Source organism: Periplaneta americana, chromosome 2 (genome assembly GCF_040183065.1).
Source record: "Periplaneta americana isolate PAMFEO1 chromosome 2, P.americana_PAMFEO1_priV1, whole genome shotgun sequence".
Lineage (NCBI taxonomy): Eukaryota > Metazoa > Arthropoda > Insecta > Blattodea > Blattidae > Periplaneta > Periplaneta americana.
In genome coordinates, this window is record NC_091118.1 from 32,997,255 (window position 1) to 33,021,472 (window position 24,218).

At 35.7% G+C, this 24,218-nt stretch overlaps 1 protein-coding gene across 4 annotated transcripts in view; it reads right to left on the reverse strand.

Moving 5' to 3' along the window:
* Evi5 (ecotropic viral integration site 5) overlaps window positions 1–24,218 on the reverse strand; it is a 349,793-nt gene that overhangs the window by 165,422 nt on the left and 160,153 nt on the right. For all 4 annotated transcript variants that reach the window (XM_069814642.1, XM_069814634.1, XM_069814662.1 and 1 more), the window contains exon 3: window positions 6,609–6,651. The gene's annotated coding sequence lies outside the window, so the exon portion shown is untranslated. The remainder of the gene's footprint in view (window positions 1–6,608; window positions 6,652–24,218) is intronic.

Here is a 24,218-nt window from a genome sequence, read left to right on the forward strand (position 1 = left end):
AGATCTAATTAGAGCAAGAGTTGAGCTCCACTTAGAGCAAGAGTTGAGATGTAATTAGAGCAAGAGTTGAGCTCCAATAGAGGAAGAGTTGAGCTCCACTTAGAGCAAGAGTTGAGATCTAATTAGAGCAAGAGTTGAGCTCCAATTAAAGTAAGAGTTGAGTTTCACTTAGAGCAAGAGTTGAGCTCTAATTAGAGCAAGAGTTGAGTTCCACTTAGAGCAAGAATTGAGTTCCACTTAGAGCAAGAATTGAATTCCACTTAGAGCAAGAGTTGAGCTCCAATTAGAGCAAGAGTTGAGCTCCAATTAGAGCAAGAGTTGAGATCTAATTAGAGCAAGAATTGAGATCTAATTAAAGCAAGAGTTGAGCTCTACTTAGAGCAAGAGTTGAGCTCCACTTAGAGCAAGAGTTGCGCCCCACTTAGAGTAAGAGTTGAGTTCCACTTAGAGCAAGAGTTGAGTTCCACGTAGAGCAAGAGTTGAGCTCCACTTAGAGCAAGAGTTGAGCTCCAATTAGAGCAAGAGTTGAGCTCTAATTGAGCAAGAGCTGAGCTCCAATTACAATAAGAGTTAAACTAGACTTAGAGCAAGAGTTGAGGTCCAATTAGAGCAAGAATTGCGCTCTAATTAGAGTAAGAGTTGCGGTCTATTAGAGCAATAATTGAGTTTCACTTAGAGCAAAAGACGAGTTACGTTGAAAGAAAGAGACAAACTCTGTTAAGAGAAAGTTCGATATTTTGTAGGAGGAAAAGATGAGCTCCAGGAAAACCAAGTTGTCAGCCTCTGTGAGGGAAAAAGGTGGGAAACGTGAGAGCAAAATTGGAGGTAATGTATAGTGAATGTAAGGAAGATAGGTTAAGTATGAGTAACATGCCATACAGTTAAAGATGTCATTGCTAATCCAAAACCTAGCAGCTACGTTCTCTATCACAAACGAGTTTTTGGGGCATTTGAGAACAAAAATTTATCTCTGATATTTTTAAACGCCTTATAGGCCTACTCTGTAATATTAAAAACATTGGCATACCATACTTGATTTAAGAGGTATTTAGTGCTAATAAATATGTTCAACAAGTTGTTTATCATGTGAAAAGTCAATATTTTGGAATCGTGAGATTACTGTATAACAGCAACTGAACTAAAGGACACGATCCTTCATCCTTTCCAAACAAATAAGAGATGTAGTCCTGGATAATAATTTTTGGTAACGGATCCAACAGACAGGTTTAAATCAATGATGTGCAGTAACTATAATTTTATGTTTACGTTTATTTTATTTTATTGGGTTATTTTACGACGCTGTATCAACTACTAAGATTATTTAGCGTCTGAATAAAATGAAGGTGATAATGCCGGTGAAATGAGTCCGGGGTCCAGCACCGAAAGGTATCCAGCATTTGCTCGTATTGCGTTGAGGGAAAACCCCGGAAAAAACCTCAACCAGGTAACTTGCCCCGACCGGGATTCGAACCCGGGCCACCTGGTTTCACGGCCAGACGTGCTCACCGTTACTCCACAGGTGTGGACTTTATGTTTACGTGTAGTCTATATGGATTTTTTCATGTGGAGTATATAGACTACGGTTTTTATTTTATTTTATTTTATTGGGTTATTTTACGACGCTGTATCAACATCTCAGGTTATTTAGCGTCTGAATGAAATGAAGGTGATAATGCCGGTGAAATGAGTCCGGGCTCCAGCACCGAAAGTTACCCAGCATTTACTCATATTGGGTTGAGGGAAAACCCCGGGAAAAACCTCAACCAGGTAACTTGCCCCGACCGGGATTCGAACCCGGGCCACCTGGTTTCGCGGCCAGACGCGCTGACCGTTACTCCACAGGTGTGGACTAGACTACGGTAATCTATCGATTAATAGACTTAAAATTTAGTTTATTATTCCATAAGAAACCAAATGAATTAATAAGTATAAAATTGAACTATTTTCGTCAACTTTATTTACACTGCATTTCAAATGTACTGAACTTTATTTAAACAATTCAAACTTCACTTAACTAAAAGAAATAAACATTATCCAAATTGAACACGAAATATTACAAGTATCTGAATCATTTTTACTCCTTCATATTGAAGTTGATGGTGAAGTTTGTACGTTGGCCAGACTGCTAGCATTAATCAGCTGTTCATAGAGTAATGTACGTAATGTATGTTAAGATTAAAAAAAATATATTTTCAAAATATTCTATCGTGTAAAAAATACTGTACAATACACGTTTGATTGTCTTTCAAACTTTCTTTCTTAATTTTGTAAAAATGACTTCCCAACATTGTATCGTAATATACTATAGGTTAGCGTTCACTACATCGTATCGCACGCATCGGACGAATCGCACGGATCGGAAAAAGACTATCTTTGCTGCAATTCTTATGTAACCGCGTTCATCGTATCGCACGCATCGGCTCTCGGCAAATCCGTCCACGTTTCTCGGATGAGCAACTTTTCCGATGCGCGCGATCATGGCCTCCTTTAATAAGTCAATTTTAACTGCTCAACTGTTATTATTATGTTGTGCCATGTTCACTGTCGCGCCAAAATGGCAGACGAAAAACTTATTTCGCTTGTAGAAAATTGCGAAGAATTATATAATTTGAGGCGTTCCCATTACAGTAATCAAGTCATTTATTACATATATATTATGTAACCAATATTTCTTTCCTCAATTAAGACGCATGAAGCAATTACACATTCTTATTCGCTAACAGTCATAATTAATAGACCTAACCTCAACTCCTCTGTTTTCAGCAATGTCAATATCGTACGTCATGTTTTAAACAGCTGATAGGGGAATCCGATGAGGCGATGAGATGGAGCCGTTACAGTGAACGCACTGCACTTAAAATATCCGTTACGTGCGATTCGTACGAGGAGTGCGATACGATGTAGTGAACGCTTAACTTATTTCTTTCCTATGAAAATGCAAAAACCTCCATCATGTTCAACACCGCGTAAGCCTAAAACCATACGAGTCGATAAGGTTGCAGTGAAACAACAGAACAATGATGGGAGAGGAACATATGCGCTCTGAGAAAACCTATGCAACAAACCTTTTTTACACACGTAAAACAGAATATGCTGGGAATGGAATTTTATTGCTATCCTCACTGATGTGAAGATGTCGGCTAAGCTATGGCAGGAAAGTGCTCGTTTAATCAGGACAAAAGTTTATGAAAGTCCTTCTATTAGTCACGGCTATTCCCCTGGACTGAGCGAAGTTCAAAATGACCAATTTTGTGCCGGTCAAGCACTGCTTTGTAAAACTGATATGAAATTAGTGTGCCTCGGTAAAACTTTTTATCTGCCTCATCAAAGGGTCATTGTATGGCTTAAACAAACCTTCTTACATTATAATAGGCCACGTCATTCTTTGATAATGGTATAACGGAGACAAAAGCGACGTTATATGATATCGCTTCATAAGATGACAAGGACAGAGCGTAAAATTAAAAAAGTTTTATCAATACACTACAAGGTTAAAATACTGTATAATAGTTACGACAATACATCGAAAGTCCAGCAGTTGTACCGGACAGCCTGGTTGAAACGAGTTGTAGGTAGCAAGTTTGAATCGTCACTAGCGATTATTATTCTCGCCTGATTGTGATGTCTTGTCGCCCGCAGTATCTAAACTGTTCCGAAAAGGATACGCCTGCACTAGCTGTCAACGGCCACGACTGCAAATGTACAGGGATTTTATGTATTTGTGTGGCATTAACTGAGAGAAATTTTAATATTGTAAAGGACGTTTTAGTATGTGAAAATCGGGGTTGACAACTAAATTTGAATACTGACCAGAGCAGTGATCAAAACTAGTTTCAGCCTGGTAAAAAATTATTTCAAAAAGTATCCCTTCCAATTCACTGTGGGCTGAAGCAAGGAGATGCACTATCACCTTTACTTTTTAACTTTGCTCTAGAGTATGCCATTAGGAAAGTCCAGGATAACAGAGGGGGTTTGGAATTGAACGGGTTACATCAGCTGCTTGTCTATGCGGATGACGCACATATGTTAGGAGAAAATCCACAAACGATTAGGGAAAACACAGAAATTTTACTTGAAGCAAGTAAAGTGATAGGTTTGGAAGTAAATCCCGAAAAGACAAAGTATATGATTATGTCTCGTGACCAGAATATTGTACGAAATGGAAATATAAAAATTAGAAATTTATCTTTTGAAGAGTGGAACAATTCAAATACCTGGGAGCAACAGTAACACATATAAATGATACTCGGGAGGAAATTAAACACAGAATAAATATGGGAAATGCCTGTTATTATTCGGTTGAGAAGCTTTTATCATCCAGTCTGCTGTCAAAAAATCTGAAAGTTAGAATTTATAAAACAGTTATATTACCGGTTGTTCTGTATGGTTGTGAAACTTGGACTCTCACTTTGAGAGAGGAACATAGGTTAAGGGTGTCTGAGAATAAGGTGCTTAGGAAAATATTAGGGGCTAAGATGGATGAAGTTACAGGAGAATGGAGAAAGTTACAGAGCTGCACGCATTGTATTCTTCACCTGACATAATTAGGAACATTAAGTCCAGATGTTTGAGATGGGCAGGGCATGTAGCACGTATGGACGAATCCAGAAATGCATATAGAGTGTTAGTTGGGAGGCCGGAGGGAAAAAGACCTTTGGGGAGGCCGAGACATAGGTGGGAGGATTATATTTAAATGGATTTGAGGGAGGTGGGATATGATGGTAGAGACTGGATTAATCTTGCTCAGGATAGAAACCAATGGCGGGCTTATGTGAGGGCGGCAATGAACCTCCGGGTTCCTTAAAAGCCAGTAAGTAGGTAGGTAAGTAAGTAAGTAAGAAGTAAGTAAGTAAGTAATCCCTTTCAGAAACCGCGGCATATGGAGACAGGGATCGTTGTAGAAGTCGACAACGCGACCACACCGAATTGAACGGGAACCTTTCAGTCCGTAGCCAGTTTCTCTACTACAGAGAGGCCAAAAAGTAAGGAGAAATTGATGCAGCCTACACGACAACAAAATGACAAAATGGGGAGAATAAGAAATACAGCACTGATACAGTGAGGCTCACGTAAGAACAGAACAGTTCCTAAACAGCAAATATTGCCGTCTTGTCAGTATTGCCAACTGTTACCGGATATCACACGATCCTAAGTACTTACCGTACTTTACCTTTATGCTGGAAGGTTATTGCAAATAATTCAATAGTTTGTAACATATTTTCGTAGGCAAACTATACGCGAAAGGGATCAACACGTTAGGTATTTTGTCTGGCAATATTAAATTAATTGGTTTGACTAAACAACTGATTCACGAGACCTAGCATAAAAATGTATTTTGTTTGACCACATGAAATTATAAGTTTATTGTTTATTGTTAATAAAATAACATGGACAAAAATACAATCTTAGTTCTTCCCTGAAGGAGTAAAAAAACTCGTACTCAGGGAGATATCTAAACACAAAGATAAACACAAACTGGGTCAAGAAAAAAAATTACATTTTCAATTTTAACAATTTAAATCATACAAATACATATACATATTAAATCAATATATATTCTTAAAAAATTAAATTCCTAACGCTATTTTTGAAATTTCTGATACCAAAATTTTCCAAATTTGGGTATTTATAAATTATTTTATTGTATAACCTTGGACCAAAGTAGGTACTATGGCTAAGAGCTGTGCTTGTGAAACACTTTGGTTCCTCTAGTCGTATAAAATCGGATCTTTTAGTTCCATATTTATGATGATACAATTTGAATTTATTACGATTTTTATGAATGAAGATTAATAAGGCAATATAATAAATCTGTTTAATTTTCAAAACATTAAAATCAGCACCAACTCTGAAAACTTACCTGGCTATAGTCTTGAATTATAACCACAACGCAACACATGAAATAACTATTATGTATTAATATTAACACTGATATTAATTAGCCACCAACGTGGCTCAGTCGGTTAAGGCGCTTGCCTATCAGTCTGAAGTTGCTCTCGAGCGCGGTTCGATCCTCGCTTGGGTTGATTAGCCTACCTGGTTGGGTTTTTTCCTCAACCGTAGGTAAATGCCAGGTAATCTATGGCGAATCCTTGGCCTCATCTCGCCAAATACCATATCGCTATCACCAATCTCATCGACGCTAAATAACAACATAGTAGTTGATACAGCGTCGTTAAATAACTAACTAAAAAAACAATCCCTCGTACTTATTTGTTACAAACAATTCATGATCCCAACGGAATAGGACCCGCAATCCTCCTGCTTAAAGCGTAACGCCTCAAACGCAACCTACCCGATCTACAGAGAGTAGACCCCATTCATATTACGAAAGGCAGTAGAAGTTCTTGTAATGCAGACATTAATGTAAAATTGCAAAACAGACATTTCTTTGAAACAAACCATGCAAAGCAAATTGCAGTAACGACAAATTCTCTTGAAAGAAGTAAAAAAAAAAATTATCTCGGGCGTGAGGTAAAGTCTGAAACTGGAAATATAACTTACGAAAAATGAAGAAAGGTATGTACAAAAATGATAAAATTATCGCATCTTAAGAATATCGCACAATTCCTAAAAACTAATTCACACAAAATATGTTAATCCTATACCTTAGTCTTTTCCAGTCTGCTAGATGGCAGTGAAGTCTGGATTCTGAAACCAAAAGAAAATAACAGATTAGAAAGAGGTTCAAATTAACAAATTCGTTTAAAACTCTAGCAGAATATACACTATTGTTATCAAATTGTCATTTTTCTGCTGTTAGAAACTCACTCCTGAAACTGTGAAAAAGTCAATGGACTGTTTTTTGTGATAGACTGGGGCACTGTTTGGCCGTGAATTGTTTTCATTTTCAACATTTGTTCATTTTGGAGAATTCAGATAGGCCTAAAGAAATGTAAATGGATGATTCATAATAATTACAGCAAACAACGTACTGGAGTCCACTATGATCATATTTGCAAGCCTTACTCGGAAAGGAAGCATTTCCGGACCGATGTTGATATATCCATTTTTCTTCTATGCATATGGGGGATCCATACTCGAAGTTCCACTGTTTTTTTCGTTACACCCTGTACAGATCCCTCTAGCTCTATGCAGCCATTACAGTCTTCACAGACTGTCCATGGAGACGTCTACTGCCAGTTTATTTTAATTTAATTTACTGCGGTAGTACGTACAATAACTTTTTTAAGCTTAAAATCGCTTCGTCATTCTTTTGTTTCAACCATACGAGTAAGTTTAAAACTACGGAGGGACGGAAAGAACGTAACGAATTACAAATGATGTCCACAAAATAGTTTAAAAGTACATACATTTCTGGGAAGAGATAAGGCCCTACTCTACAATATATACAAAAGTTGGGTTCTGTGGAGATTCATTCATGCAATAAGCATGATTTAGGCCAGAGGTTCCCAACCGATGTGTTGCGTAGCCCCATGAAGTGTTTCGCGAAATTTTGAAATTAAATAATAAATGTTATGTCATCCAGAAAGCCTCTTTACAACGCATTTTTTTTTTTTATTTACAACGATGTCTTTGATATGATACATTTTATTTGGAGACAGACTTTACCAATGAAACGTGAACACCTGCAACAATGCTCAGTTAATTTTTCTGCCTGGCGATAATTCGAATGAAAGCGAACACTGCAACAATGCGTAGTAATTCGTTTACTCTATCTACTTAGTAATAAATAGAGTTGAGCTTAAACGATATTTTCAAGTATCTGTGACAACTGTGACTGTGACAATTATATATCTGTGACTTTTATCTGTGATTTTGTCACACCGATATTTTATATCGCTAAGTAAGCACAATATGCATGAATTATACCGATATTTTGTCACACCGATAAAAATTAACAGGAAATATTGAAGAGCAGTGCAATGTGAATACGATTTCTCTTTACACGCCACACTTCAGTGGTTTATATGGGAAAATCCAACAAATAAATTATGTACATGTACCATTAACAAATAAATACTAATCTAACTGAACAGTAACATGTAAAAAGTTAACCTCATATAGCAAGAGGTTATATCGTAGTTGATTGTAGATATGGAATCAGTTGATAATTTTTAATGTAGTTGGGTACGGAGAAATTGAGGTTATGTGATTATCCTAATCGTATTAAAAATTGATCCTTTTTATTGTATATAATATAATCGATAAATTATTTTAAGTCGTGCATTAACATTATAATATTGAGTCAGAATAAAAATTAACGAAACATAAGTATTCTGAAAAACAATAGAAAATAATTACAGAACAAGACAGTTGTTCAGACAGGATTTTACACAAGATAAATTATTGGTAACCAATGGTATTATTATTATTATTTAAATCGTGTAATCACTGTATCATTTATAATAAGATGGTGAAACTAGCGCTTAAGTAGTTTCGGCAATTTCGGATGTGAAAATCATTGCATTTATAAGGAATTTTTTTGTGGAGAGACAGTTGCTCAGGTTAAACTATCGCTGAGGTAGTTTCGGTGATTTCGGAAGTGAAAATCGTTGAATTTGATTGTTTGTGGAGATGCAGTTGATCGTATATCCAAGGCGTAACAAAGCCTAAACTAACCAAACCTAACCTGTCACAGATTCGTATATGCAAGGTGTATAAGGGGAATACGAAGGAAACTACCTCAAGGTTAGTTTAGCCAAATAAGTTTTATCTCGTTCGGTTTTAATTCTATAGGTGCTGTTGTCGGCTTGTGAGAAATGCTTCGAAAGTTCGGAAGAGCATAACGTTCAGTGACACGGAGTGAACTAACATGATTTACGTTTGATACCCCTTATTTTCAAATGTAATTAATTATCCCGTTTATGTGTAAGTGTAGGTCTATTTTAAAAGTGTGCAAGGGCAATGAGAACTATTTGTTGGAGCAATGTCTGCTAGATGTCAGATCTTTTTGGAATTTATAAATTGACAATTTTTGCTAACTACCCCATATTATTATATTTAAAAGTTGAAAATTACTTGGAAGTTGATGATTTTAACAATATCTAGATAAATATCACTAAATATCAAGTTGAGAACATTGATTAGGCCTATTAATTGGGTGAAATAACACCCCACACGAGTACCAATGTTAGAAAGCACTGTGCGATTTCATAAGCGTTAATAACCATAAACAACATACCGGTAATGAACTTATTACAAATAATTTTATTTTAAGTTTAATTATTTTAATTAATACTACCCTGCACTGTTCGTGTTAGAGCTATACATTAAAACTCGATCATACATAAATGAGAGAAGTACATGTAAAGTTATTAAAATAATGTAGGCTCCTGTAACTATTCTGTTTGTAATTAATAGTATAACTAAAAAAAAATATTGTTACTGCGTAAAAATTGAGTGGAAAATCTTATACATTAATATATATTCACAGTAATATGAAAATGTGAAGATCTCGGGGGAATATATAAAATATTTATAAAACATATATTCAGACTTAATATGAAAACAAAATGTCAGATTCATGATTATATTATTATAATGCCGCTAATAACTTTGCAACACATCATCACTTTGAAAAAAATAATATTGAACAAAATATCACGAAAAAATAATCGAATACCACCGCCCGATTGCTGTTATTGTCGCCCGATTGCTGTTATTGTATCATGCGCATGCGCAAACCCACGACGTAGAGGAGAAAATATCAGTCGCAGACGTTGCAACAGTCACAGAGTACTAAATACGGAGCAGATTTCGATAGCGATATTTTGTCACAGATATTTCGCGTCATCAGTCACAGGTTTATCTGTGACAAAAAAATACCTGTGACAAAATATCGGTTTGTGAAATATCGGCCATCTCTAGTAATAAACAAGAGTTTAGAATCGTGAGAACACATTGGTCAGATTCAGTATATGCGTGTGAGCGACTATATTATCACAAGTGCTTTATTTAGATTTTATCATGGACAAATTTTTAATTCGAAAAAGACAATCTGAATCAAGTTCGAATTAGATGATAACAGTGCTAATTCAACTAATGCGAGCGAAAATTCCCTTCAGCGTTCACAAAAATGTACTGCGTTTCGTAAATATAATGATGAATACTTGCAATACGGTTTTACGTGGCGTGGCGATGAATACAAACAAAGTGTCTCATATGCGGAAATGTTTTGTCAAATCAGTCGATGGTGCCGAATAAACAAAAAATTTTTCTAATAGTGAAGTCTTAAAAAAAAAAAAAAAAAAAAAAAAAAAAAAAAGGAACGGACTGCTGTATTTTGAAGATGATTTACGTGTTGGTCTGTCAACCATAAGACCACGTATGGAGAAACTCTGTGCAAGCCTCCAAGCGCAGACTTAAATTTAATTTAAATAGGTGAATTTTCAAAAACGATAATAAAAATCTTTTATCGGCCGTCCAGCAAAGACACATTGGCATTTTTTATACATACCTCTGATTTTTTCTAAAGCCACTCAAGTTGCTGTTTTTTTTTTTTTTTTTTTTTTTTTTTTTTAGATTGCGTGTTAACATCGACCTATCTACAACACCGAATGTCCGACACTACAAAGAAGTTATCCGTGCTTTTTTTCTGGCGAAACACGCTTGAACGGTGTTCCGACACTTTTTTCTTGCATTTTTCATCATGAAATCGAAATATGTGTAAATAACTATGTTTTTAATACAATTTTTCTTTGAATTCCGCTTAGACCTTGAAAGTTTTAGTTGGACGAAAAGGAGCTTAGAACGACAAAATTCCCGTGCAGTGAATCATCTCCCCGTCCGCTATAAAATATTCTAATATTCAGTTCCACCACCTTTCCCTTCAAAAGAGAAGCACTGATTGTTATTGTTGTTGTTATTATTATTATTATTATTATTATTATTATTATTATTATTATTATTAAAACAAATAAGTGTGTCCCGATATAGTAGGCGTTCAGTAAAGTGTGTCGTCAGCCAAAAAAGGGTTGGGAACCACTGATTTAGGCATGCAAAGCCCATATTATTTACGGACGTCAACAGAAGTGTGAACTACGTGTATTAACAGCAGTAAAATGAAGCGGAAATCAACATCAAAGATGCGATGTGCGAGTATCAATGAATTCTGCTACGCTACATGGAAAGTTAATACAGTATTTTGTGGCAGCAATGCATTACTACGCAGATTTCTATCTGTGTATGCATGTGTGTGTTGGAAGGGAGAACGTAGGAGGCGTTTGATTGGGTCTGGGCATGGTGTATGTGATGGCGTGTATCATTTTAAATAAAGTACGATATTGTTCAGTTTTTAAAAATAACATACAAAATATTTGGGGAGGAAATGTAATATCAAAGGCAATGATTTAGGCTATTTCTGGTCGTGACATCACTTTTTGTCATTTTCAGTTCCATTAAAGTTCATATTATTTGGTCTACTGTCAAAATCAATTATTTCGGTTATTTCAGAGTTACACCGTGACATCACTTTTAAAGTATTGTTTGGTCCAATATATTTTGTACATTTTGCTACACTGTGTGTGAAGCTCACATAAAAGGTTTTTGATACTCAATTAACAACATGGCCACGGCATGGCGCGTCCTCAGGTTGAGGATAGAGGAGACGGCCTCCAGATATGGAGGGTAGCTGTGAATATATTGAATAAGCAGTCGCGGACAACCGATGAGGGGTGGTCCTCCAGCTTGGGGGTTGGGCGAAGGGCTAACAACCCATCACCGTAAAAAACAGCTTGTTACGAATCCCTCAAATAAGCCTCGAAACGGGACTGATTCTCTGGCACGACCACAGCAAAGGAATAAGGTTTTGAGATTTGGTACTTGGAATGTTACAAGTCTATATAGAACAGGAGGGTAACATTAGTAGCAAAAGAACTATGTAGATATAGAATAGACTTTGTTGGAGTACAGGAGGTTACGTTAGATGGGAACAGCATAACACAAATAGGAGATTATTTGTTGTATTATGGGGAAGGAAACGATAATCACCAATTAGAAACAGGATTCTTTATTCATAAAAGAATAAAATCAGCAGTAAAAAAGGTCGAATTTATCAGTGATAGGTTGTCGTATTTAGTACTTAAGGGTAGATGGTGCGATATCGTAGTTATAAATGCTCATGCCCCTACAGAAGAGAAAGACGACCATATAAAGGTTAGCTTCTATGAGGAATTGGAACAGACTTTTGATCAATTACCTAGATATCACGTGAAAATTTTATTGGGGGATTTCAATGCTAAAGTAGGACGGGAGGATATTTTTAAACCCACTATGGGCGAATCCAGAAATGCATATAGAGTGTTAGTTGGGAGGCCAGAGGGAAAAAGACCTTTAGGGAGGCCGAGACGTAGATGGGAAGATAATATTAAAATGGATTTGAGGGAGGTGGGATATGATGATAGAGACTGGATTAATCTAGCTCAGGATAGGGACCAATGGCGGGCTTATGTGAGGGCGGCAATGAACCTCCGGGTTCCTTAAACCCAGTAAGTAAGTAAGTAATTAATAACATGGAATACGTGTAAAATAAGTCAAAACCTAAACATTACAATTTGAGATCTTCACGAGAACCATCAGCAGCAGGTGGCAGAGCACTTGGCTACGGAACTGACGATCGGGTTTAATGCGCTCAATGGTGCCTAAAGAGGATACCTTTAAGAAGTGGTGGTAGTAGTAGTAGTAGTAGTAGTAGTAGCAGTAGTAGTACAATCATGGGGAAAAATGGCTCCGAAGGGCCACTGCACTCAAAACCTCCTTACCTCACTCCACCGACCATCTCCTCCGCCTGGTGCTTCTCTAGACACTCTTCATTCAGTGGCGGGTATGGCTTCGATCTCGGGACGTCAGTTTCGAGAAGAGTGGCAGAAAGAATAATTATTGTTACTTACAAAAAAAAAAGTCTGCTGCTTAATATGCGAGTTTAAAATTGCGCATATAAAACGCTTTAATATTAAACACCACTTTGATCGGAAGCATAAAGCGAACTTTGATGATCTTACAGGTATTTATTTATTTACAATTTTAAAAAGTATTTTCATAATATGTTTATGGTATTTTCGGGATTTAGTTACTTATTATTTTATTAAGTATCTGGAACTGAACTTACTTATTTAAAACTTTGAGTGCATATTAGGCCTATGCGCGTTGTATCAATGATTGGCTGAACTTACTGTTATGAGCAGTTTTTTTTTTTCTAAAATGAATATGTCTAGAAGTATCTCCAGGTCTAGGTTCACAGGCATGCATTTACTTTCAGTATTACGGTTGAGTTGTTCTACTTTAGAGCCAAATATATCCTTTTTAGTTAATAACAAACTCCGAGGGCCAACAACAACAAAACATTAAAACTAGCATTACTTTCTTTAGTGTTTTTACAAAGAAACAATTGATTATGTCGATCATTACGTACATTGTGTTTAATAAGTCTTCAAGTTAAATAACAATGGAGCTTGTTACTGTCTTTATTGGTTTTAAATAGAAACAGTTTCCTATGTTGATCAATGATAATTAGAATATTTTTAATATGTTGTACAGTTAAATGACAATGGAGCTTTATTTTTTTCCTTATTGTTTTTAAAAAGAAACAATTTATTATGTCGATCACAAGGCAGTTCAAGAATTTTTCGTGCACATAATAAAAGTAGGCTATGGTTATAAAATTGAAGAATATATGATTTGCCTAATCGTAGTAGGTGGCTGTAATAATTATTGTATGACACATGTACTTCATATAAACAAAAGACTGTACAGATTTGGAAACAAGATTTATAACAACAAAGAAATTACTGACGCGCACGGTGTGTAGAATCCACCACTGCACTTGACTTAGCAAAACAATTGCGTTACCCCTCGCCTGCCAATCAAACTTATATGGGGTGAGTAGGATACGTTCCCTCCCTACTTTGCTGATAGTCCCCGTAGTAGTAGTAGTAGTAGTAGTAGTAGTAGTAGTAGTAGTAGTAGTCGTAGTAGTAGTAGTAGTAGTAGTAAGCTGCGTCTGTGACTTAAGGGCACTGGTATTCCATCCAGATTGACTGTATTCGATCCCCGGCCAGTTCGTGATGTAATTTGTGGACAACGCAGACGTTGAAGAGTGGTTTTTCTCGGGGTACTCCCGTTTTCTCTATCATTCCACCAACACTCTCCACCTTCCTCTAATTTCATCTATTACCTACAATTGAGGCGTTCTCTGGAACAAGGACTTGACTACAATTGCATATCCGAGAATAATCGATACTTGCGGTTTTATAACGGTAGAAAGCTGACCTGTCATTGGCTGAACAGTTGTAACCTGAGTCGTCATTGGCTGAAAGACCTGACCTTTAATGAGTAGGTGTACTTTAATGACATGCATTAAAGGCCTGCTACCAGGTGCATAATTACTACATTTCGGCATGGTCGAGCATAAAATATATTCAAACTATATAATTAATTATAATTTGTTATTTATCCAACGCCTTAAATATCATTCTTCACTATTCATGGCCTTCTACATCATGACCTACCTAGTAAACGTATCGATTCTAAAATCCATGCCATGATATATGATTATATGAGGACTTATTTTCAACATATTATTTTCTTTTATAAAACAAAATGTTTTGTTATGGTCATGGATAAAATTACGTATGGTACTTGTGAGCGTGATCTTCATTGCGCTCGTGCTTAAATCTTTCCACTCGCGCAATAAAGATACACTTACCTCACAAGTACCATAAATAACTATTATCAGAACTCTTTCATTTTTTTTAGTGATGTGTGTATACATATTAAGCTTTAAAATAAAAAAAAGAATGATTACTCTAGAGTAAATCTTTCACCTTAAAATAATCTTTTAATTTAATATCATGGTCTGGAGCTTATAAAACCAAACATCTAAGTTCAGCTTAACGGAAGATTACCTTCATTGTTTGATCTCAGTTTAATTAATTATTCATATAGCCGGGCCAGAGACAAGACGTAAAAAATCTATCGGGTCAGACGTTACATGGACAGCACGATGAGCAGTTTCTGCGTATCCAGTGTAAAGAGGGCATGACCTCACAGGAACAACTGCAACGATCGATTGTCTTCCCTCTTCCTACGTCAGTTCTGTGTATCTATCGATTACTTGGTTGTCAAATGTTTTCACATCGTCAGCGACGGAAATACATCGGTACGTGTCATAGGCTTGTATTACAGTCTGGTACAATATTCAAAATAGACTAACAAGGTTGTAGTTCGTAACCAAAAGCATTTTAATACAAGTTGTATGTAGTTATGATTCTGCTGCTATTCTTTATTGCAATGGCCATTAGGCCCCATTACGATCCTCAATTTTAAGAGAATATTTATAAGGCCTACTTTTGTTGAGTTCACTTCAAGTTCTGCACAATTTAGCCTTGGCCTTGAGGATATTTTGAGGAGTTCTCTCGCAAACGCAATTTTTTTCTTACAAAAGACAAACATATTTTATTTATAAACGTAAAGCCATACCGATAACATTAAAATAATAATAATAATAATAATAATAATAATAATAATAATAATAATAATCTTGAACTCTTCACCTACATAATTAGGAACATTAAATCCAGATGTTTGAGATGGGCAGGGCGTGTAGCACGTATGGGCGAATCCAGAAATGCATATAGAGTGTTAGTTGGGAGGCCCCGGCCGGAGGGAAAAAGACCTTTGGAGAGGCCGAGACGTAGATAGAAAGATAATATTAAAATGGATTTGAGGGAGATGGGATATGATGATAGAGAATGGATTAATCTTGCTCAGGATAGGGACCAATGGCGGACTTATGTGAGGGTGGCAATGAACCTCCGGGTTCCTTAAAAGCCAGTAAGTAAGTAAGTAAGTAAGTAAGTAAGTAAGTAAGTAAGTAAGTAAGTAAGTAAGTAATCTTGAACTCTTTCATTACTTACTTACAAATTATACAGAATTTAATAGTAAATTATTTATTATTCAAGTTCGTAAAGGTTCCGTTTTGACACAAGTGTATATATAGTTTTTGAAACGTAGCGAAACCGAGTTTCACAAACACACGAGGACCAAAAAAATAACTTTACGAATGCGTATCATACAATGTTTTTTTCTGCGATAGCACAAATTTACATTAAATAAATATTTCAAGTTGGAGAGGTTATAAGATCTCGATGTCATGGCCAGTCGTATGTTTAAATTTTCATAGAAGATATTTTAAAATTGTTATTATTATTATTATTATTATTATTATTATTATTATTATTATTATTATTATTATTATTATTATTATCGCGGCCCGGCACTCCAGATTGGGAATCACTAATCTAAGGCAGCATGCCTTGCGCTAGCGTTACGAAAAGAGCGCTGGTTCGAATCTTTATGAGGGAGGACATTTCCTCATGAAATTTCGGCCAGCGTAGGGGACCGGTACACATCCTGCATCGTGATAAATTTGGGGAGCTTAAAATAGGTAGCGAAATCCGGTTTCGTGAATTAGCTATAATATGTGGGGGCCCTCATCACCTTAGCCACACGTTACATCCGTAATGGTTGGATGATCGTTCACCTCTACTAAGACATGTGAACATGAGGCTAGCAATCGGCTGGTAGACCTCGGCCCTCTATAGGTTTATTATTATTATTATTATTATTATTATTATTATTATTATTATTATTATTATTATAGGAAACCACGTTGCACTGCTTACTTTACCGAGCTGAATTGTTTATCCTTGTTTTAGTCTCTTTTGATAAATTTGTCTTTCTAAATTGTAGTGTTTAGACAATACTTGTGTCCACACCTGTGGAGTAACGGTTAGCTCGTCTGGCCGCGAAACCAGGTGGCCCGGGTTCGATTCCCGGTCGGGGCAAGTTACCTGGTTGAGGTTTTTTCCGGGGTTTTCCCTCAACCCAATATGAGCAAATGCTGGGTAACTTTCGGTGTTGGACCCCAGACTCACTTCACCGGCATTATCACCTTCATCTCATTCAGAGTTAATTTATAAAAGATTGCTCATCAAATGTCACTGAAATGAAAGCCCGATATATAAATGAAGACTGGAAAGTGAAGTGGATGTAAGGAACGCAAACATAAATCTAGAACTATTGGTTAAGTCAACAAGGGTGTGGAAAGAAAATATAGCTTGCATGGGAGAGACTAAAACTGCATAAATAATTTCATAATAAATTGAAAGGTCAAGGCCAATGTTACATGCAGCCAGAGACGGGAGGATATGAAGACTGTAATTTGTGAGGGTGTGATCTGGACAGATTGCAACTCACATTAAGTATTGGTGAAGATCCGTAAGCTTGTAGTGCTGAGCCCACATTGTGAAGTTTCGTACAACATAATATAATGAGAGTTACACAAAAGTAAGGTCACATATTAAATGCTTGAAATTTTATTAACGTTAAGTTTATATACCGGGCTTTCATTTAAAAAATGTACAGTCTAAAGATCTATTTATTTAAATTAAATTTAACTAAAAGAACATCAGTTTAGATATTGAAGAGGAAGTTTATAAGCAGTGTCTATTACATTTTAGGTTTCACCCCCTGAAATTTCGAACGACATCGCTATGTTATGATACTTAATTTGAAAGAGCATTCAACTGTTTACACATTTCATTCAATTGTTCTACATATATTGTTTCCCATCGTCACCTGGCAACCTGGATTGTTATTTAATTAATTAAATTTAGTAAATTAAATGTTCAAAATGTGCTCTACTGTTGGCTAAACAGTAACACAGCCTATTTCGAAACTCCTCTACGTAGCATTGCCATAATATCAAAACCATACATAAATGACAAAGTCCAAACTTCGGTATTAATTATACTCTACCCTGTTTAAAATTTCTAAAGAATTGGTCTAAGATACAGAACTATATTCCTTAATATTAGTTTGTGTTACTACCAGAAATAACCTGTAATTAACAATACTCTTTGTAGTTTTATTCTCTTTAGCTCTAATCAACAATAACAACAATTCAGGTTTCCAGGCGACGATGGTAAACAAAAAATGAGAGACAAAATGAATGAGATGTATAAACAACTGAATACTCTTTCAAATTTAAGTAACATACTATAGGGGTGTGATGTGAAATTTCAAAAGGGGGTTAGAAGGTAAGGAGTCAAACCCAAAAATGCAATTTTAAACTTAACTCTCAAGTTAAATTTAATTGAAATAAACAGTTATTTAGACTGGGAAGTTTTGAATGACAGTCTGGTATCATAATAAAGCCACTTAATTGACAAAACGTCTGTTGCTATGATAAAGGTTATTTCGAAACAGAAAAGCAATTCAAGTTTATTGTTTAAATTTATTTATACTGTAGTAGCTTCAAACACGAGCCCATATCGCGATCATCTGTTGGGAATGGTACATTGGTTGGGTTTCCAATTTGGCTTTATCTACCGACCAATCCGCAGACGTGTACTTCCGACGTGTTGCCATCTATCGGTATGTACTCGGCATTAAAGCTCGCGAAACAGCCTATTCATATATTGCCATCTGGTGGCTGGCTACATATCTCAGTAGCCTGCAGACTTATCACAGTGTACAACAATGTATTTAGGTATTCTGAATCAGTTTTCCTAGTTATTTATGAAATTATGATCAAGAAAACAATGAGAAACTATGACGACATTGGCCGATTACGTGATTGGAACCCGGAACCTCCAGAACGCGAGGTTAACGTTTACGGCTCAACATTAGGTTTATATCAAATAAAATGTCACTATTTTATTCACAGAAGAATGGAGTACGTTTAACATATTTAATTTCAACTTTCTCAAATCCGTTGCTTTGGTTATTCAAGCTTCTTTTTGTAGGTATGGTTTCCTTCTCTCGAAAATGATTAATCTCAAAATCAAACTATTCAAACCAAAAGATAAAGTGTATAGAAATTATTCATACATCTTGGAAGAACTGAAGGAAAAAAGTGATAAGGGATTCAGAGGGCCACGTAATTGCGTGAAGAATTTTGCTCTCGGTTGGGTTTGTTGGGCGTTGTTGTGGTATTTAAATTTTTGAAAAATTAGTTCTTTATTTATAAGGATTGCGAATATGATTGGTAGTGAAATAAATGTAATGCAATTTATGTGTTGTATTATTAATATGGCGGGCTTATGTGAGGGCGGCAATGAACCTCTGGGTTCCATAAAAGCCATAAGTAATTATTATTATTAATTATAAATATAATAATAATCATATTACTATTATTATTAATGAAATAATGATTATTTCTTTATTGAATATATACTATATAGTATACCTGTACAAGTATTTACAATAGAAATATTATGTTTCATATGAATTGGTTTGTTGGAGAACAGTTATGGCGAAGTGTATCAACATCGGTTAAAAACGCAGTAATCGTAGATAATGAAACAACGGTTAAACAGTAACAGTGGTTAAAATGTAATTTGTGTGCACCATTCATAATCACAGATTACTTAAACATGGCTAGCTGACACCTCATTTAACCAGAGTAAAGTCTATGGCGGTACACTGTTTCTACAAAATGACTAAAGGAAAGCATCCATACCGCTGCAAAGATAATAGTCAACGTCTAAAAGTGACTGCGCTCACTCCGTTCTACATCGAAATGAACGTGTCCTACATTTGCGCTTTGCATTTGTTTGCCTTTGGGCGCTGTTATACTTGCGAGTTGCATTTCTTTGCTGTTAGGTTAAAATCGTACAAAATAGAAAATTGAATGCAAAAATGATTATATCCCAATGTGTGGTTGAAGTGTTGCTAGACTTAATTATTAGAATTTAAATATATTATATAAAAAGATGGAATATCTATAAAGGAAAAGGATGCAGATGATTAATAGCAATGTGTATACGATCAAGGACCTCATTTATACGAGGGAACTGTTCATTATCCTAAGATCCATAAATAACCTCTCTTTGTTCAGCCAGTGACATAGAGAAAGAGATATTCGAGTAAGTTATTCCCTCTTAAAATACAGAAAATATCAGTTACATAGAATCGTAATATAAGCAGTCGAACCATAGGAGAAATATGACTTTTTATGTTATTTCAAGTGATCCATTTGTAGATTTTGATAAACGAAATCCCTCCTGAAATTTTCTGTCACCTAATTCCTCGTAAGAATTCTCTCTTTCCATTAAAGAACCTTCACGCTCACGCTCTATCAAGTAATTCAAGTACTGTATAATAATCAGACATCGGATTCTAGGGCAAATGCCTATTTTGTTTCTTTAGGAGAAAAGTAAAAACAATTATTAATATTTGTGTTTCATGGAGATTGAAAGGTATTCAAAGAGTTTTATAGTGCCCTAAAATGCCCTAAAACGGTTATTAGAGCCTAATTTGTTAATATTCGCCTAAAATGCCTAACTCACTGTAAAGTTTCGCATTTTACTCTTACTTTTTATAATTTATACATGCATTCACTGCGAAATTTAAGGCATTTAAAAAGTGGAAAGTTTGCTTCACACCGGCCATGAAACCATTGATAAAGGAAACAAAATGTTTTGAATCTCACGACACTCGCAATAGATTTCACCGAATTTAACATGTTTGGAGGCATAAATGCCGACAAAGAACCAACCTTAGTTTTGAAGCAGGCAACAATCACAACATGTGCTGCTACCGATTCAGAGATATACTATACTATAAAAATGACTGTTTTCGGTCTGAAACCGATTAGTTGTACTGCCCTTCAGAGTGTCATAAAATCACAATTTTTGGAGAAAGAGTGTTTTTGAAATATTTATGAAAAGTCGTAAAACTGCGAATTAGTAGGGTAAACCGTTACAAAATATTTAAAAGAATGGCCCTCCTAGTGTTAACACTACCAGGAAATGCAACAATAAGTGGAACTTTGTATTTTTGTCCAATTGAATCTCAATAACAACGGTTCATTTGAATGCTCGTTAACAGTTGCTCTTTCCCTCACCTTATTTGTTTTGAGAAGTTTTGAGCGGTAGGACGTTTTCTTGTGAAGTTTAACGCGATAATGCCGAAAAATATAAGTGCAAAATCTACATTGATCCGGCAATGGCTAACAGAATATTCAGAATTCACTTATGATGGAAAAATAATATTCTGCAAGATTTGTAGCAAACAGGTATGTAACAATAGTTGAAATATATAAATTCTATTAATTTTAATGAGTAGGCCTATAATATTTATACATTGACTGAGCTATCCTGAGGTATAATTCTTTTTAAGACCACTACACTTTAACCTTTTAAATTCCGATAGTTAAAATATTTGCAGGTCATTAAAATTTTGATTGTTCGAACCCACTAACTTTGTGATAGAAATACGGCAATACAACAATTAGGATTTTATTTTAATTCAGTTTACTTTACATTTTTAGATTTCGCAAGAAAAGAAGTGCCACCTAAAGCAGCATGTGCAAGGAGCGGCTCATAAGGCTAAAGCTCAGCAGAAAAATCAACTGCAACAAACTTTACTAACACAGCCTACTTCATCCAATCTCAGCAGCAATTTCTATGCTGATTTAACCAGAGCGTTTGTTGCTGCTAACATTCCCTGGAATGCAATTGAAAATCCGGTTTTAAGACAGTTTTTACAAAAATACTGCAAACAAAATATCCCATCTGAGTCGACCCTAAGAAAAAATTACTTAGACAGAATATACAATGAAACTTTAGCTTCCATTCGGGAGGATATAGGTGATTCTTACATATGGGTCTCTGTGGATGAAACCTCAGATCCTATGAATAGGTATATAGCAAATATGGTAGTAGGAAAACTTAGTCCTGATGGACCTTCGATTCCACACCTCGTATGTGTTAAGGAACTTTCGAAAGTGAATAACCAAGCCATTGCTTATTTTGTAAATAAAGGCCTACAGTCTTTATACTCAGGTAATATAGACGATTCTAAAGTTCTGTTGTTTTGTACTGATGCTGCCTCATACATGGTTGCTGCAGCTCCACTTCTTAAAACATTTTATCCTAACCTCACGCATGTAACCTGTCTAGCACATGGCCTTCACAGGGTTTCTGAAACAATCCGGAATGAATTTCCTCTTGTCAATTCGTTTATTTCTAACACAAAAAAATGTTTTTGTAAAGCCCCATCCAGGATTTCAATATTCAGAGAGAACTTTCCAGATATCCCACTCCCACCTCAGCCGGTTGTTACACGATGGGGAACCTGGATTCAGTCAGTGGTGTATTATTCTAAGTAGCTATTTTAAAGAAGTGGTCACAGTTATTGATAAATTACCTGAAACTGATAGTGCAGCGTATTTCATTAGTTTCAATATATTAAATTTGTGCAGGTCTGTTTATAAATATAATACAGTATTCTTTTTTAATGTTCAAACATACTTTTTTGTGCGTATTTTAGTGTATAACTAAAAATTTCAGTGAAAGAAATAAGTATGATACCTTGATGTGCCTAAAATGCCTATTTTCATTAAAATAGAGCCTAATTTTACAAATTTTGAGCTTATTTTAGGCGCCTAAAACTGCAATTTTTAACCAGATGCTTAACCAGAGGTTAGGTGACAATTTTAACCGGTGGTTACACTAACCGACGTTGATGCACGTGGGCATTAGTATGGTTTTTAATTGGTTATTTAGCGACGTTGTATCAACTATTGGGTTATTTAGCATCGACGGGACTGATGATAGCAAGATGGTATTTGGTGAGATGAGGTCGAGGATTCGCCATAGATTGCCTGACATTCGCCTTAAGGTTGGGCAAATCTAGAAAAAAAAAACCAACCAGGTAATCAACCCAAGCGGGAATCGAATCCACTTCTGAGCGGAACTCCGGGTAGGCAGGCAAGCGTCTTAGCCGACTGAGCTACGCCGGTGGCTCAGTATGGGTTTAAGATAAGAGAAATAATAAATGTAATTCATATAAAGTAAGTTCATTCCTCTAGCAAACACATATCAATGCAAGAGTTTGATCCATTGCTTAACAAATGACGTTAACCGTGAAACTTTCTAACATTTTTTTCATTTTACTCTCGAGTACAAAGGTTTACCGTTAAAAATGACTGGGAAAAAATTGCCCAATTTCTCAAAGGGAAATGCAGCTAGTAATGTGTCATTTTTAAAGTAATTCCAGAAATGTTTGGAGCGAGAAAGCGGATAGTTTCAGAATCTCGTTTCTTAATTTGGATAAATTTAATAATGTTCTAACAGCTTATATTTATATTCAGCAATCTTTTACATTTAGAGTGTGTTTGTTGAATCACCGATACTGCGCTGCTTCCTTGACCAGAGTGTGGGTGCGCGTCTGCCGATAGCCAGAGCTGCCGCTTTCCGGACGGGAAATAATTTGTTCACCCAGTAGATGATTTCATTTATATATGTTTTTTGAGTATTAGTTCAAGAACATTAACTATAAACATGATAAAAATAACAGAATCGTTGCGATACGTGCAACATTTGCATTTTTATCCATGGTCATACAGAAAAGACAGCACTAATGTTGGTAGTCATTCATATAAAACTGGTTAGTCATGTCTTAAACAACAAACACTGACGCGAACTCTTTTCAATTCTGCAGTAAGAAATTTGCACGACTCACTCATTGGAACTCGGTTATGATATGAATGCATGTAATTATAATGTTTATGACTCATTCTTCCAAGTGATAAAACAATCAGTTTAGCATTACGTTGAAGCCTGGGTGACCTTAAATCCGGTACTACACGAGTCATATGGTCAACGTGTGTGTCACGTGCTTTCACTCGGGAGAAAGCTTTTCCAGTATACATCACAGACACATCATGAATACAACTGCTGTAGTAAGAACATTAAGCCGAATTCTGAGAAGAAAGTACAGCCTAATGTACTTCAGAATTCACGTCTCTCTACATGTATTTGAAGATTGAACTCCCGACGAAACCGGGGCTCTACATCCTTAACAGATTTTGTTTCTGCTAACTGAGGAACAGACGAGTTTCCTCCTGAAGCATCTATATAGCTTCAGCTTTAGAATTAACTGTTTGCTTATTGTTTATTTTTCAGTCTAGTTACAACTCCATGGCAACCACATCATTATCGCATAAACTGTAAGAAAAGCACTACCAAACCTCAATGCATTTCAATTTGCCGTATACATCTTCAGTTATAATGAAGGAAAAGGATTATATGTACTAAAAGTGTATTAAATATGCAAACATATTGTTATTTTATCTCAATATGTAATTATTAAATTCATTAATTTAGTGTTCTGCCCAAGGGCAGGTCTTTCACTGCAAACCCAGCTCTCTCCAATCTTTCCTTTTTCTGACTTCCTCTTTGTCTCCTCAT